This window comes from Zingiber officinale, chromosome 9A (genome assembly GCF_018446385.1).
Source record: "Zingiber officinale cultivar Zhangliang chromosome 9A, Zo_v1.1, whole genome shotgun sequence".
NCBI classification, from domain to species: Eukaryota; Viridiplantae; Streptophyta; class Magnoliopsida; order Zingiberales; family Zingiberaceae; genus Zingiber; species Zingiber officinale.
The window spans coordinates 84,025,003-84,040,288 of NC_056002.1; positions in this window are offsets into that span (position 1 = coordinate 84,025,003).

The window sequence follows — 15,286 nt, forward strand, 5'->3', positions numbered from 1 at the left end:
CCAACTCTTGTTTTAGGATCCCCAACTGTTGATCCTGTAAGGCCACCTTCTCTTGTAATTGAGGCAGGTCACTAGTAGAAGAAGGAGGCGCGGCCCTCAATGTTTCCAATTGAGTTTTTAACTTCTGGTTCTCCTGATCTTTAGCTACGAGTAGCTGGTCAATTTGTAAACTTGAGGCAAGTAACTAAACAAAAAGGCAAGGTAATTAAGAATCAGTAGACAAAATTGATAGCATGTAACCAGAAATGCTTACCCCTATTGCCTGGCGACTGTGACGATCAGCTCGATGAGGAAGACTGAGGCCCCTTAGCTGCTCTTGACCTTGTGATCAAGATTCAGCTAATAAGCCCTGTAGTTGTAACGAGCCATAGCTAGAAGGTTCAGAGGGTCGTCCCAATTGAGAAGGAAGACCCAAAGCTTGTCTGAACAAAGGTCGGGGAATGGAGGACACAGGAGGTAGAGAAGAAGAAGAAGACGCAATAGGAGGAAAAGCATAAACAAGAGGAGCAGAAAAAGAAGTAGATGGAATCGATGGTAAGACAAGGGAGAGGGATTCAACAGCTGAAGGACTAATATTTGGAGAAGATCTCCGACAAGGCGTCCGTTTAGCTCGAGACCTAGAGGCCAAGGGGGGCAAGGCCAATGCCAAAGGAGCAGAAAACGCAGGAGGAATATCATCCTTCACAGGAGCAGAAATCGGGGAAGCTGAAACAATAGAAGAAGAAGGGATAAGCAGACCAGGTCTCATCATCCTAAGAGCAGGATTAGAGATAAGATGAGTGGGAGCTGTCGGGGCCTTACCTCTCTCAAGAGAGATGGGTGTTGGGATAAGAGGAGTTTGCACAAAAGTACCAAAGAAGTCGCTAAAAGGAGAAGTCTTAGTACGATTTGGCTTCTGAACTAAGGTAACAAAAGGCTCTTCTTCTTCCTCTTCGGCAAGTGAGGCAGCCTCTGCCCATGGTTCTTCCTCTGAAAGCAATCCCAGAGTAGAGGGATTAGGATCGGATCGGCGGGTATGTAACCATTCTTCCCCAAGGCTATTGATAAAAGACTTAGTCATAACAGAATTTTTATACATGAAGGCTGGAAGAAGAGCATCAGCTGCAATATAGATAGCAAACACCATTATCAAAAAGGATACGCTAATTAGTATAGGCAAGACAAAATAATTATACCTACCAAAGGAACTATCCAAGGGAGTGTCAATGTGGCCTATCCCGAAAGGAAACATCAAACCCTCTTCGATCAGATGCGGCAAACTGAACTTTGCCCCTCGCAATTTAGGTAGAGCAGACGCGACAGAGGGATCATTGAGAAGACCATGAGTGTCAGGAAGCGGGGGTAGGTCATGTATCCATTGAATAGGAAATGGAGGAGGAGAGGGAAGATGCATATAAAAAAAAAATTTATACCATTCACCTTGAGGGGGAATGCGATTAAATAGAATGGCCTTGGGACGAGACTGAAACTTAAAAACACCAACATCTACCCGACGAGGGATGAAGAAGTGATGGAAAAGACGAGGAGACAACGGGAAATCTAACAGTTTGGATACTCCAACAAAGCCTATTAGAATGGAAAAGGATTGAGGGACGAACTGGTTGAGCGGGATAGCAAAATAACGGCTAACCTCACAAAAGAAAGGGTGAAGGGGAAATCTGAAACCTTGCAAGACTTGGTCCCTGAAGATGGAGATGCAGCCTAAGGGAGGAAGGTGAGGACCCTCATGAGGAGCAGGACGGATAATGTAAGAGGGAAAACCATAAGTTGCCTGTAGGTCTACTTCTTCTGTATCTATGAGGATGGAAGAACATGAGAGGAACCACGCCGGAGAAGAAACCGCCATAGAGACAAGGGGTTAAAAGAAAAGGAATTGAGAAGTGAAAAGATGAACAGAAGGAAGCAGAAGAAGACTCCGTAAACCCTTGTCCCTCTTCTAGTCCTGTGCTAAAACCTCTAAACAGAAGAGACGAAAGGGAAAAGGAGAATAAAAGGTTCTTAGAATGTCAATCGTCATAAATAGGTAATAATATTAGAGAATAAAATCAAGGGAAAGAGATGAAGTCAAATAAACTTCCTCGGAAAAGGTGTAAAGTTTCCTTAGAAGTAATTTTTGAAGAGACTTCATAAAGACAAAGCCAAAATTAGTATTATAAACATAGGCTCAAAGCATGGGTGTAGTATAATATAAGTTGAGCATCGGATATTTGAAACTGGGTTAAATCGAACCATCCTGATAAATCGACCGGGACAAAAAGTAACCCAGATCCGTTGACTAAAGACTCAGTATAAGCCATCGCATAGGATGTGTAATGTTAATACCCATAAGACCTGACAAGGAGGTAAATCGGTCGATTAAGATAAATCGACCGATATCAGAAGTCTCATCGAAATATCGGGCGGTACTTATATATCGGCCGGATTATTGGAGAATTAGTCGTAGGGAAAGATTGAGCATGGATAAGCCAAGTGGCATTTGGTACATTTACATGAAACCGACAAATTATCTAAAGATAAAGTAAGATTAGCAATCCAGAGATATCGTTCAGAACCACATAAGTTTGTCGGAGGATCATGGCAAAGTCTCGATCCCCCTTTTTTACAATAACCAAAAATTAAGTTAGAGTTAGTTTTGGGTACAAATCAGGAGGCCTTTCTTCAATGAGTCTGCGACGGTTCAGGAAATTGAGAGGAGGAACGCGCGCTAAGTAGCCCTCCTCTTCCAATTGTCGAATTGCTCCTTTGGCCCCTGCAGTAAAAGCAGACAAGATGGATCTCACAATTGGTCGGTTGAATTCATTAGACTCAATAATGGCAGTAGCTCGTTCTTTATAACGAACATCTTCATGCTCCTTATAGACCACTAACGCCATCTGAGAGGTTTTCAATTCATTTTCCCTAGTAGCAACCTCGACTTTGGTTAAATCAAGGGAACTGTTTAGAGATGCCACCTCGTTTTCTTTCAATTGCAAGGCCTTCAACTTCTCACTCAACTCTGCTTCATAATTATCTTTTAACTCACCAAGTTTTGAGGTCAACTCTTGATTGAGGTCCATAACCAATTTGAATTGGGCTTCAAGACTCTCAATTTGAGTTTCAAGTTGCTTCTTGGTGGGAGCAGAAAATTCGGCAGAAGACAGTTCGGTAACTTGCTGTTGCAGCCTTTTGTTCTCCGATTTCAATTTTTCGTTCTCAGTGTATAAGATGTGTAATAGTCGGGAGAAACCCATGTTCTCTAGCCACCGCTGGGAGCATATTCCAAACTGTGAGATAGTATTTCAGAAACAGAAAGCAGGAGTATATAATCATACCTTATTCTCTTTATGAGAAAAGCGGTCAATCACTTCAGGGATGGAAAGCCCCTAAAAAAGGGGACGAACCTCATCCCAAGAATTAGCAAAAGAACCCCCCAGTAATATCGGGAGGACAGGAATGGTAGAAGAGCCAGCTGAGAAGGAAGAAGTAGGGATAGATGGTGGAGAAAAAACCAAGTAAGAAGAAGGCGAAGAGGGTAAAGATCCGGAAGTCGGAATAGACAAAGGAAAAGTAAAAGAAACGTCACCAGAAGTACTAGTTTTAGGAAAAGGAGAGGTAGTAAAATTCAAGGATAAAGTTTTGCTAATGTGGGCTCATCGAAAAGAAGACCAGTTGATACAAAATCTTCTGAAGCTAGCTCATCGGCAAAAAGAATGAGCCTTCTTTTTGGAGGAGGAGCCCTGGTTAGCTTGCGTCCCGGACGCTTGCCCGTAGAAATTTCAGTTATGGGTTTATCAGAGCTACCAGGGGATGTAAGCTCAATAAGAGGAATAAAGGCAGATGAGGAGACAGCAACAGCTACGGGAGATGGAATAGTGGAAGCAGGATCAGGGAGGATCTGCGCAGCAAGATCCCTAGAAGAACCTCCTGGAGCCTCATGAAGCCCCGACGAGCTAGGCACTTCGGCTAAAATAGTTGGCCCTTCACTTACAGGGGGAGGGGCCAAAGCAGTTAGGAATTCAGCCTCCTTAGCACGAAGTAGGTCCTCCTCCACGCGTAGTTCATCATTAATCAAAGCATCATAGAAGTTCTCCAGTGTATGAAAAGAAGAAACGGTTTAGGTAATTAAAAGCAGTAAAGAAGGGGCAAGATGTTACCTAAGGAAATGGGGGTATCAGGTTTGACGGGGCTTAAGCCAAATAGATACAGAAGTTCAACTTTCAACCATTTTGAAATAGAGAGCCGATGACCTAGTAGCTTCTCACAATAAACGGGAAAAGAGGGAAGCAGATGAAGCTCTCTAACATCGGGCAGAGGAGGTAAGAAGGATTTCTAAGCATGATACCAAGGGATGGGTCCGGGAAACTTTAAGAAGAAAAAACGGGATTTCCAGGCCTTGAGAGACGATGGCATATCACCAAAAAGAACCATTTTAGTTCGCGACTGGAACAAGAAAACACCAGGCTTAGAGAGTTTGGGGTAGGAAAACATGAAGAAATTCTGAGGAGTAGGAGGAATGTCTCGTAAACGGAAAAGCATGTAAGTGCCACATAGATAACGAAAAGCATTAGGTGAAAATTGTTGCAGGGGAATGTCGAAATATTGACTTATTTCAATCAAGAAAGAGGGGATAGGGAACCTTAAACCCCCTATCAACTGATCTCTGAAAAAAGTCACCCAGTTATCAGGAGGATGATGAGGTCGATTATTCGGTGTTGGGATTATGATTCTATATTCCTTAGGAATTTCATATTGACGACGGATGGATAATCTAGCATTCTTATCAAAGATAGAAGACATATGGACATACCAAGGAGCAATTGCTTCCTCAGCCATGGATAAAGGTATAAGCTAGGGAAACAATAGATTACTTACTGGGGGCAATAAAGAGGAACGTCAAGAAGTAGCAGATACGAAGTTTTTTCGGTTGCAGATGGCAACAAGAGAATGGTGCCAGAGGAGAAATGAGGTTGAGAAGAACACGAAGGGTTTAGGGTTCGAGAAATATACCACTATAGACAAAATAAAATGCTTTCTAGTCCAACGGATGCTAAGGATCAGGGGAAAAGAGCGAGTGGTTCGCGCGACGTGGCGGCCGGAAAAGGTAAGTGTCAGGTCATTTACATCGGATGTGACAGACCAGATCGCAAGGGGGTTGGTAGTGCCTCGAACATTCTCTCACCCGAGGGAAAGCCAATCACTAATTAGAAAGTTTCGAAAGAAGACGTGAACGACTGGCATAATAAACTGAAAAAGACAGAACTTTTTGACCATACCCGAGCTAAAGACAAAAATATTTTAAGAGTAAAAGTTTAGAGGAGTGGCAAATTTTACTCTGTCCTTGTAGAATATGACTTAGTATTAATTGAAAATATTTTTTATATTAATGAGGGCAATTGTGGTTATATTAGATAAGTATGATATTGACGTTAGTCAATAAGATAACACCAGTTGATATAACATTGGTTATAATATCAAACTATAAGATAACCTCAGATAGAATAAATGACACATAGGATACATGAAGAAATGATGAACACAACACCACATTATAAATAATATAGGGATTCAGTAAAAGCCTTTGATTAGATACAAAAATTTGTCTTTACACTTAGAATCTGATCAAATACGTAGCATCACATTTCCTCAGGAACAGCAAACCTCAAATAGAAAACAAATATTACAAGAATAAACTCTTATAGCACTCAGAAAATTTCAATCACCACTGGATTCAAACTTACCATGGAGCGGAGATGGAAATAGTCCACTTCGTCCGAGCTTGCCAAGGCACATAAGAGGCAATATTTTGCCCTGGACGAAGAAAGCAACAAAAAACAAAAAAGCTCAAGGGCAACGAGACAGGGGAACATTGATTCATTCCATGATGGAAAACTAAATGTAAAAACCACTTCCCCTCTCAAGCCGTGTGAGCTCAGCGAGTGGAGCAATCAAGTTTAGCCCAAGGGTAACATGTGCTGTGCCCTTCACACAACACCCATGGGTCATTTGGTTGCCCCCCTATAAGTAGTAAAAATTTCTCTGAAGATTCTCGGGTCCTTCAGAGCACCTGCATCTTTGGATAAAAGATCTGGACTGTGAAGCTTCATCTCTTAAGACGATCCCTTGAACCCCTGGAGTAGCCGGAGCAAAAATCCCAATAAACTCATATATAGATCTCACCTGGTCCAACAAAAGTTGCCTCCAAAAAGGAGGATCCACGACCATGGCCTTAGCAACAAAAAGTGGCAAGGAAGAAAAGGAACTGAGAGGGGTTGTGGGTGAAGAGAAGGTTGTAGCCCTATTTAAAGAAGAAAAAGGCTCACAGGATTTCTATACTTAATTTATTAAATCTGTGAGGTCATTTCAAAATCTGGAGCAGAGTCACGTGTAGGAAAAGACAAGGCCATACTTATGTCTAGTCAGTCGTCTACACCTCCTTCGACTAGACTTAAGGGGAAGGCTAGTGATATGGGTTAGGTTTTATGGGTTTCCAGATAAGGAAAGAAAAGGAAGAAAGAATCAAAGAAGGTAAGCCAATATCGGTCGATACATGTCTGCCGAATGAAGGTGGGCCAATATCGGTCGATACATGCCGGTCGTACGAAGGTAAGCCAATATTGGTTGGGACATACCTTCAGAGCAAAGATAGACCAATATTGGTCGATACATGCCTGCCGTATGAAGGTAAGCCAATATCGGTCGGGACATACCTTCGGAGCAAAGACAGACCAATATCGGTCGATACATGCCTGCCGTATGAAGGTAAGCCAATATCAGTCGGGACATACCTTCAGAGCAAAGATAGGCCAATATCGGTCAAGAGGGTTCTTTCGAGCAAAGAGCCCACACAGTTCCTTCAATAAATACCTTAGAAACATGATGAATAAAATATTATTTTTTGGACAAGACGAAAGTCGCAGGAAGAAGAATCATGCATGAATATATCGAATAGAATAATTCATGATAAAAAATATATATTTTCGCGGGAAATATGCTTTCAGATTGTCTTGTAGGCGTTAAACGACAACGAAGGTACATCTGGGGTACAAAAAAGATTCCTTAAAAATCATTTTCCCCAAGTACGCAGCTGATGTCATAACAAACTCTAACAAACCAGGGTCCACTTCATGACTGCGGAGGTTATATGAAGTGGTATAAAAGGGGGAATCCTCTCCGTTGGCTAGGTAAGTTCACATCATTGTGTACTTTCACAACCCTAATTTCCTGGCTACTGTTCATCTTCTTTCTTCTTCCTTCCTTGACATCAAGAGGGATCACTAACTCGAGCGTCGGAGGGCCTAGCCAGGGATTCCCACCCCGGTCTTAGGTCACTGACGATAGTGTTGGTTGGTCTCTTGTGCGCAGGGAGCCTCGGGAGCTTGGGAGTTCAACTTTCTCCTATCTGGACGGGGATTTCTTCCTACTTATCAGATTTCCTTCGGTGACTCTGGTTTTCTTCCGATCCGCTTTGGGTTTCTCAGGTTGAGGTTCTACCGGCATTATTCTTCATCAGTACGGTGGGTTTTCTTCTTCCGGATCTCCTTCACGGTCAGCTTCTCAGACAGGATCACAGGGCATTGACGAAGGGCGAGGTGGACCTACGATTAAGCAATGGAGCACGGGTTGCTACTGTTGCTATAGGGACTTACTATCTATCTCTTCCCTCTGGGCTTGTATTAGAACTAGATGAATGTTGTTATGTGTCTGCTCTTACTAAGAACATAATTTCAGTTTCTTATTTGGACAAGAAAGGAAATTCATTTATAATAAAGAACAAATGTTGTTCAGTTTATTTAAATGATATCTTCTATTGTAGTGCACCTCTGATGAACGGACTCTACATTCTAGACTTAGAGAACCCCATCTATAACATAAATACCAAGAAGTTCAAATCAAATGAAATGAACCAAACCTATCTCTGGTATTATCGCTTAGGTCTTATAAATGACAAACGTTTATCCCAGCTCCATAAATATGGTTTGCTAGACTCATTTGATTTTGAATCATATGAGACATGCGAGTCATGCCTACTAGGCAAGATGACCAAGACTCCCTTTAGTGGACACAGCGAGGATATGTACATAACATAACCTGAGGGTTTTATAGATCCACATCATTCTGACAGAGTATGCAAGATGTATAGGTCCATTTATGGACTAAAGCAAGCTTTCTCGGAGCTGGAATCTTTGATTCGATGATGCAATCAAATAGTTTGGTTTCATCAAGAATGAAGATGAACCCTGTGTCTACAAGAAGGTTGTTAAGAACACAGTTGTCTTCCTTGTATTGTATGTGGATGACATATTACTCATTGGGAACGACACCCTTTACTATAGTCTGTAAAGACTCGGCTAGGGAATTATTTCTCAATGAAGGACTTAGGTGAAGCAGCCGGTATTCTAGGCATAAAGATCTATAGAGATAGATCTAAGAGATTGCTTGGCCTAAGTCAGAGTACATATATTGATAAGGTATTACTATGGTTTGGCATGCAGAACTCCAAGAAGGGATTTCTGTCGATGTCACATGGTGTGAGTCTTTCGAAGACTCAAAGTCCCTCTTCTAGAGAGAAGAGAGACTGCATGGATATGATCCCTTATGCCTCAGCCATAGGATCTATCATGTACGTCATGCTATATACTCGTCCTAATGTCTCGTATGCTTTGAGCATGACAAACAGATACCAGTCAGATCCAGGTGAAATCACTGGATAGCAGTCAAGAATATTCTTAAGTACTTAAGAAGGACTAAATAATATTTCTTAATATATGGAGGTGATGACGAGCTAGCTGTAAAGGGTTACAGTGATGCCAGCTTCTAAACTGACCACGATGATTATAGATCACAGTCTGGGTTCGTGTTTTGCTTGAATGGTGGTGCTGTGAGCAGGAAGAGTTTGAAGCAGGACACAGTTGCTGATTTTACAACAGAGGCCGAGTATATTGTTGCATCCGAAGCAGCAAAGGAGGCAGTTTCGATCTGCAAGTTTATTACTGAGCTTGGGGTGGTTCCTAGCATAGCTGATCCTGTAGAGCTCTATTGTGACAACAATGGAGCAATTGCACAGGCTAGGAACCTCGCTCACACCAGCGGACCAAACGCATACTACGGCACTTCCATCTCATTCGAGAGATCATCGATAGAGGATATGTGACGATTAGAAGTGTACCCATAGAGGCTAACATAGTTGATCCCTTGACCAAGGCTTTGGCACAGAGAAAGCATGATGGTCACACTAGGACATTGGGGATTGGAGCCTACACAGATTGACACTAGAGCTAGTGGGAGATTGTTAGTTAGTGCCCTAGAGCCAATCATGTGATGATTGTTGTATAGACTCATTGTATCATATTCTTGTATATAAATAAAGGTATTTTATGGTTATTATACTTACTTGTATTGGTGCCAAATAACTAAGTATAATAGCGTCATTGAGTAGAAGGTTTTTATCTATATCAATCGATTGGTTGAATCGATAGTGAGATGATATAGAGAACACTACTCTTAATCATTCCTAGTCAAGTATTAACATTCAGGGATAATGTTAATGCGACGAGACTAGCATGAAGGTCAACTCGATGACTTGATCTCATAAGTCATGGATATAGAGATATCAAGTTAACACATGAGTATGCATTGGAGAATGTATACTGAATGACCCGCCATAAGAAAGTATCATGGATCGTTATATGAATGTCATATACTTTCTCATGTGGCTATTAGTATGACTATTAGTCCTTGAACCTGAAGTCACCATGGTTCCCTACATAAGGAGTTGCATAATTTGGCTTCGTCAAACATCACCCGTAACTGGGTGGACTATAAAGGTGATTACTGGGTATGTAACAAATTATGCGGAGGGATGTGAGTGATGTAGATGGGATCTATCCCTCCTATATAACGGGAGTGACATCGTTATTCTTGATAGAATGAGACCACTAAGTGCATGGTCATGCGCAAATGAGTCTACTTGGAGTTCAAGATTTAGATTGATTATAGTATAACACGGTCTATGCCTCACATTGATCAATCTAGATGTCAAGGATAGAAGGACATTGTCATATATTGTGAAGAGTCACAATTAGTAGTCACAAGGCGATGTTGGATCTCAACATTCTTGTAACTTGGGTAGTAATGATGTGTTGCTAGATACCGCTTATTACTTATGCTTCTAAATGGGTTTAGGAGCATTGCCAACGTTACTGTTAGAGTGTATACTAAAAGCCTAGCTTTTGGTATAAACATTTATCTGGAAATAAGAATCACATTGGTCAAATGTCTACATTTATGATAAATGTAGTTGCTCAATTAATTTATATTGTAGATAACATGGTGTGTCGTGTCACACATAGAAGATCATGTTATCGGTTCCTTATAAATTATAAACAGTAGCTCACGACTAAGATGGAAAGGAACAAACCATTGGAAGGTCGTAGTGTAATTAGGTGTTAGTTTATCTTAACTATATAATTACACTAGTACACTTAGAGTGTATTGAGTAGGACCATTTGAGGTCGTTCTTTTTATACTGACTTTATAAAGGAAAAAAGACCTCAGTTATTATGGAAGTGTGTGCTCTTAATCCTAATATAATAACAAGCACATATATTTGATATTTATTTCTTTAATTTATCAATGGGTGAGATTTAGTTCGATGAATCAATAAGCCCGATAAGTTGGGAAATGATATCACTTATAGTGTGTTGTTGATTATAGAAGGAAGCGTGTCCTAGTGATACTAGGTTGATAATGTCCTCAAGAGGAGCTCATAAGGATTGTCATGTTAAACCCTGCAGGTGGACATAGTCCGACATGATAATAAGGTTGAGTGGTACTACTCTTGGACTAAGAAATTAATTAAATGAGTTGTCAGTAACTCACTTAATTAGTGGACATTCGATATCTTAAACACAGGGAGACTAACACACTCATAATAAGAAGGAGCCCAAAAATGTAATTTGGGATTGGTGCGGTAGTTCAATGATAGTTCTCTAGTGGAATGAATTATCATTGATAAAATTAAGTTGTGTGTTCGGGGCGAACATGGGATGCTTAATTTTATCGGGAGACCAAAACCAATTCCTCCTCTCGGTCCCTATCGTAGCCTCTTATTTATAGAGTACTATACCCACATATACCCACCTTCTATACCCACCTAAAGGGGCCGGCCAAGCTAGCTTGGGAACCAAGCTAGGGCCGGCCTAAGCAGACCCTAGCTTGAACCCAAGCTAGTAAGGCCGGCCATAATTAATTAAAAAGAAAATTTAATTTTAATGTTTATTATTATGTGGAAGATTTAATTTAAAGAGAATTAAAATTAAAATATCTCTCTTGTAAAAGATTTACAAAGATTAAAGAAAGAGATTATATCTCTTTCCTTATTTATAGATTGGAGAGATGTTTTATTTTCTCTTTAAAATTATTCACATGTTAATAAAATTAAAATTATAGATATTTCCTTTTATTAACCATGAAGAGATTTTAAAGAGAAATTTTATTTTTAAAATTTTCGGAAACAAATAAGGAAAGTTTTAATTGTTGATTGAAACTTGTCCAATTTGCTTCCTATTGATTTGGCCGACCATCATTGTTTAATTGGGGAAATATTATTTTATTTTCTCAATTAAATCATGTCAAGGAAATTAAGGAAAATTTATTGTAATTAAATTTCCTAATTTACCTAGGCCAAGGAATATAAAAGAAGGGGTGAGGGTGCCTTCACAAGACACAACATCTATTATTCCTCTCCCTCTTTTGTTCCTTGGTGTGGCCGGCCATCATCTCCTTCTCTTCCTCTTGTGGTGGCCGAACCTCTCCCTCTCCCTTGGAGTTCTTGTGGTGGCCGGATACTACTCGGAGAAGAAGAAGAAGAAGGAGAGAAAGCTAGCATCTCTTGGAGCTTGGTTAGTATTTTGGTTTTTCTCCTTGGTAAAGCTTTTCTTTTGTGGCCGAACCTTGCTTGGAGGAGAAGAAGGTGCTTGGTGGTTTCTCATCTCGGAAGATCGTTGCCCACACAACGTCCGAGGTTAGAAGAGGAATACGGTAGAAGATCAAGAGGTTTTTCTACAAGGTATAACTAGTAATTTTTCTTTCCGCATCATGCTAGTTATTTATGGAAATAATACCAAATACAAGAGGCTTGTAACGACCCAATTTTCCCTATTTCAAGTTCTAAAAGTCCATAAAAATATTTGGAAATACTTTTAAAATATTCTAGAGATTTTTAGGAATTTTTAGAGTATTTTTACGTAATTTTTGGAGGTCGTTTAGTAGGGTTACAAAAAGAAAGAAGTTTTTAAAAAAAAATGTTGAAGGTGAGATTCGAACCCACGATCTCGGGTCGGACTGACCCAAGCAAAACCGGCCCAACCAGCTGAGCTACACGGTTTTTGTTAACCTTATATGGAGAGAAATAGATTTAAGCTATAGTCGGAACAAATAAAATAAAAGAGAAGAAAAATAAGTTTTTAGAAGCAGGGGTTCGAACCCAGCTCCTCGGCCCAAGCAAAAACCGGCCCAACCAGCTGAGCTACGCGGGTTTTGTTAACTAGGTATGTAGCGAAATATATTTAAGCTATAGTTGGAACGTTTAAAATAAATTGGAATTAAAAGTGCGCGGCTGAGGGTTCGAAGCCGAGACCTGTGGCTTCGAGCAAAACCCAACTGACCAGCTGCGCTAGCGGTCGGTGTTAATCAAATATGCAGCGACATATATATAATCTATAGTTATAATCGAAACCCTAGTTTTAAAAGGATCTAATTCCTTTTCTCCCGAGCCGAAAACCCTTTTCTTCTTCTCACGCGACGGCGCGACTCTTCTGCTCGGGCGAAACAGAGCCGTGTTAGGGTTTCGTCTCCGGCGCTTGAAAAAGGGCTCTCTCCGGCCGGTCTTCACCCAACTGTGATCTTCTCGTCGTGGAGAGCACGAGGACCTGAAGGAGACGGCGAGACCTTCACCTATCCGAAACCTTAGCAGCCATCTTCTCGGTTGTAAGTCCAAGGAAACATGTGAGTTGCTTCTCACCTGCAATAGGAGTAGTTCCCCGATATTGATCTTCTCTTTTTGTTTGGTTTCGAAACTTGCTATTGTATTTGGATTTACTGCCGTGAACCTGAATTGATTTCCTTTGCTTTTAGTTGTAACCTGCCTAAGGATTTCGATATTTCTGTGAGGATTGATGGGTTAAAGGGTTCTGCCGTGAGGTTGAAAGGAAGAAGATGGAGAAGGAAAATTAAGGGAGAAGTGTGATGGGCATTTAGCTCCTTTTTGGTAACCTGCCGTGCCTCAAAAAAAAAAAAAAATTCCGGGAGGAATTGTATGCTGTGATCTTATGGATTAGGGCAATGGGCAGAAACGATTTACATGTTTAATAGCAGTAATTAGTTTTCCTTGCTGCAGGTATCACAATTCAATGTGTTGGACTGGGAAAAAAATGAAAGAATTAATTAGATTGGCATGTGGCAATTGTTTTTCTTCTTCACTGCTGTAGCACGTGATAGGAGGAATAATTGTCGTAGTAATTGGTTCTTTTTGTCTTCTTGATGTGGTACCGATCATGAAAAGATTTAGTTTCGTTTGAGCTTATAGCTTAATAAGTATGCACTGCCGGGTGATTTAGAAATTCTATTTTTATCACTTAGCAAGCATGAACAACCTCTTAATTATGGAGTTCAGCTTTTATAATAAAGCTTACAATTTGCCCTGCCATGGAACAAAATTGTCCAGTACATTAAGCTTGCAGATTTCTAGTTCTTTATGTTATTAAATGTGCATGAGTAGCATTTCTTCGAAGCAATCAGTTTCTAGTTTCTTTTTTATAGCATGCAGATTTTTAATAAGCAGATTTTCATAAGTACTGCTTGCAGATTTTGATAAGTATTGCATGCAGAACCTCAATCTTAGAACAGATTTTTACTAAGCTTAATATGCAGATTTTTATTAAGCATTAGTGTGCAGATTTTTATTAATCATTAGTGTGCAGATTTTTATTAAGTATTAGTGCAGATTTCTGTTGAGCATTAATATTGCAGAATTTTTATTAGTTCAGTATGCAGATTTTTGGTTTAAGCATTTCAAAGTTAGAATTTGCTTAAACATTTCAGTTTCTTTTAAAAGAAGTATTCTTTTAGAAGTATTAACAAGTATAAGAAAGCTAAAGAAAAGAAAGAAAAGGCCAAGGCCTTAAGTAGATCCTAAAGTCAAGACTTTAGGGATTTTGGCACACAAGGTGCTTAAATAAATGCCAAGGCATTTTATTATAAGAAGTATTTAAAGATAAAAAGTATTTTACTTTTAAAGGGCATGTACCGGACACAAGGTCCAAGGGATGGGCTCCAAGTTGCCCCTAGGCACAAGGCCTAGAAGTATCTTAGTAGTTTCGGGATTAGCTACCTCGATTCTTATTAAGAATGCGCGCAAAGTGGTACAATGCCGGGCCCAAAAGAAGTTTATTATTATTTTGAAGTATTAAAGTATAAGTTTTGAAATAAATGAAACAAGCTTCAAATATGTTTAGAATTAGAAAGTTTAGTTCTTGATGTTTGAAGCATTCAGTAGTAGTTTTATTTGTTTCTTGCTACTAGATTATTCAGCATGTTTAGTTTTATTTGCTTTCAGCATGCTGTTATAGTTTTAGTCTTATGAGCATGTTTAGTTTTACATGTTTAGAAGTTTTACATGTTTAGTAGTTTTACATGTTTAGAAGTTTTACATGTTTAGTAGTTTTACATGTTTAGTAGTTTTACATGTTTAGTAGCTTTACATGTTTAGTAGCTTTACATGTTTAGTATGCTTCTTTTATAGTTTCATTCTTATGAGCATGATTAGCTATACATGTTTAGTATTTCAGTTAGCATGATTTCCTTTGCTATATATGAGCATGAGTAGTTTTATATGTTAGCATTCAGTTTTAGCATGTTTTTATTTATATACATGCATATCGAGTTTTTGTGAGTAGATAGCGCTCACTAAGCTTTATGCTTATAGACTGCACTTCCTCCTACTGCAGATAAAGGGAAGGAAAAGATTTAGCAAGGAAGGCGACAAGGTGGTGGTGATGAAGGTGTGTGATGGCTGGACTATGGAGAGATCCAGAATGAGCTGGCAAATTGCCAAGACTTTTCTGTTTAGTTATTTTAGTTCTCTTTTAATGCTATGATGAAGTTGAGATTGTAATTGAGTCTATTCCGCACTTGTAGTTTGGTATGTCTTATCGTTGGAGTTCTATTTGTTTACTATTGCTAGAATAGTTTCCTTTTAGTTATTGTGATATTATTACTGCGTGGTTGTGAAGTATTTATACCAGCCGCA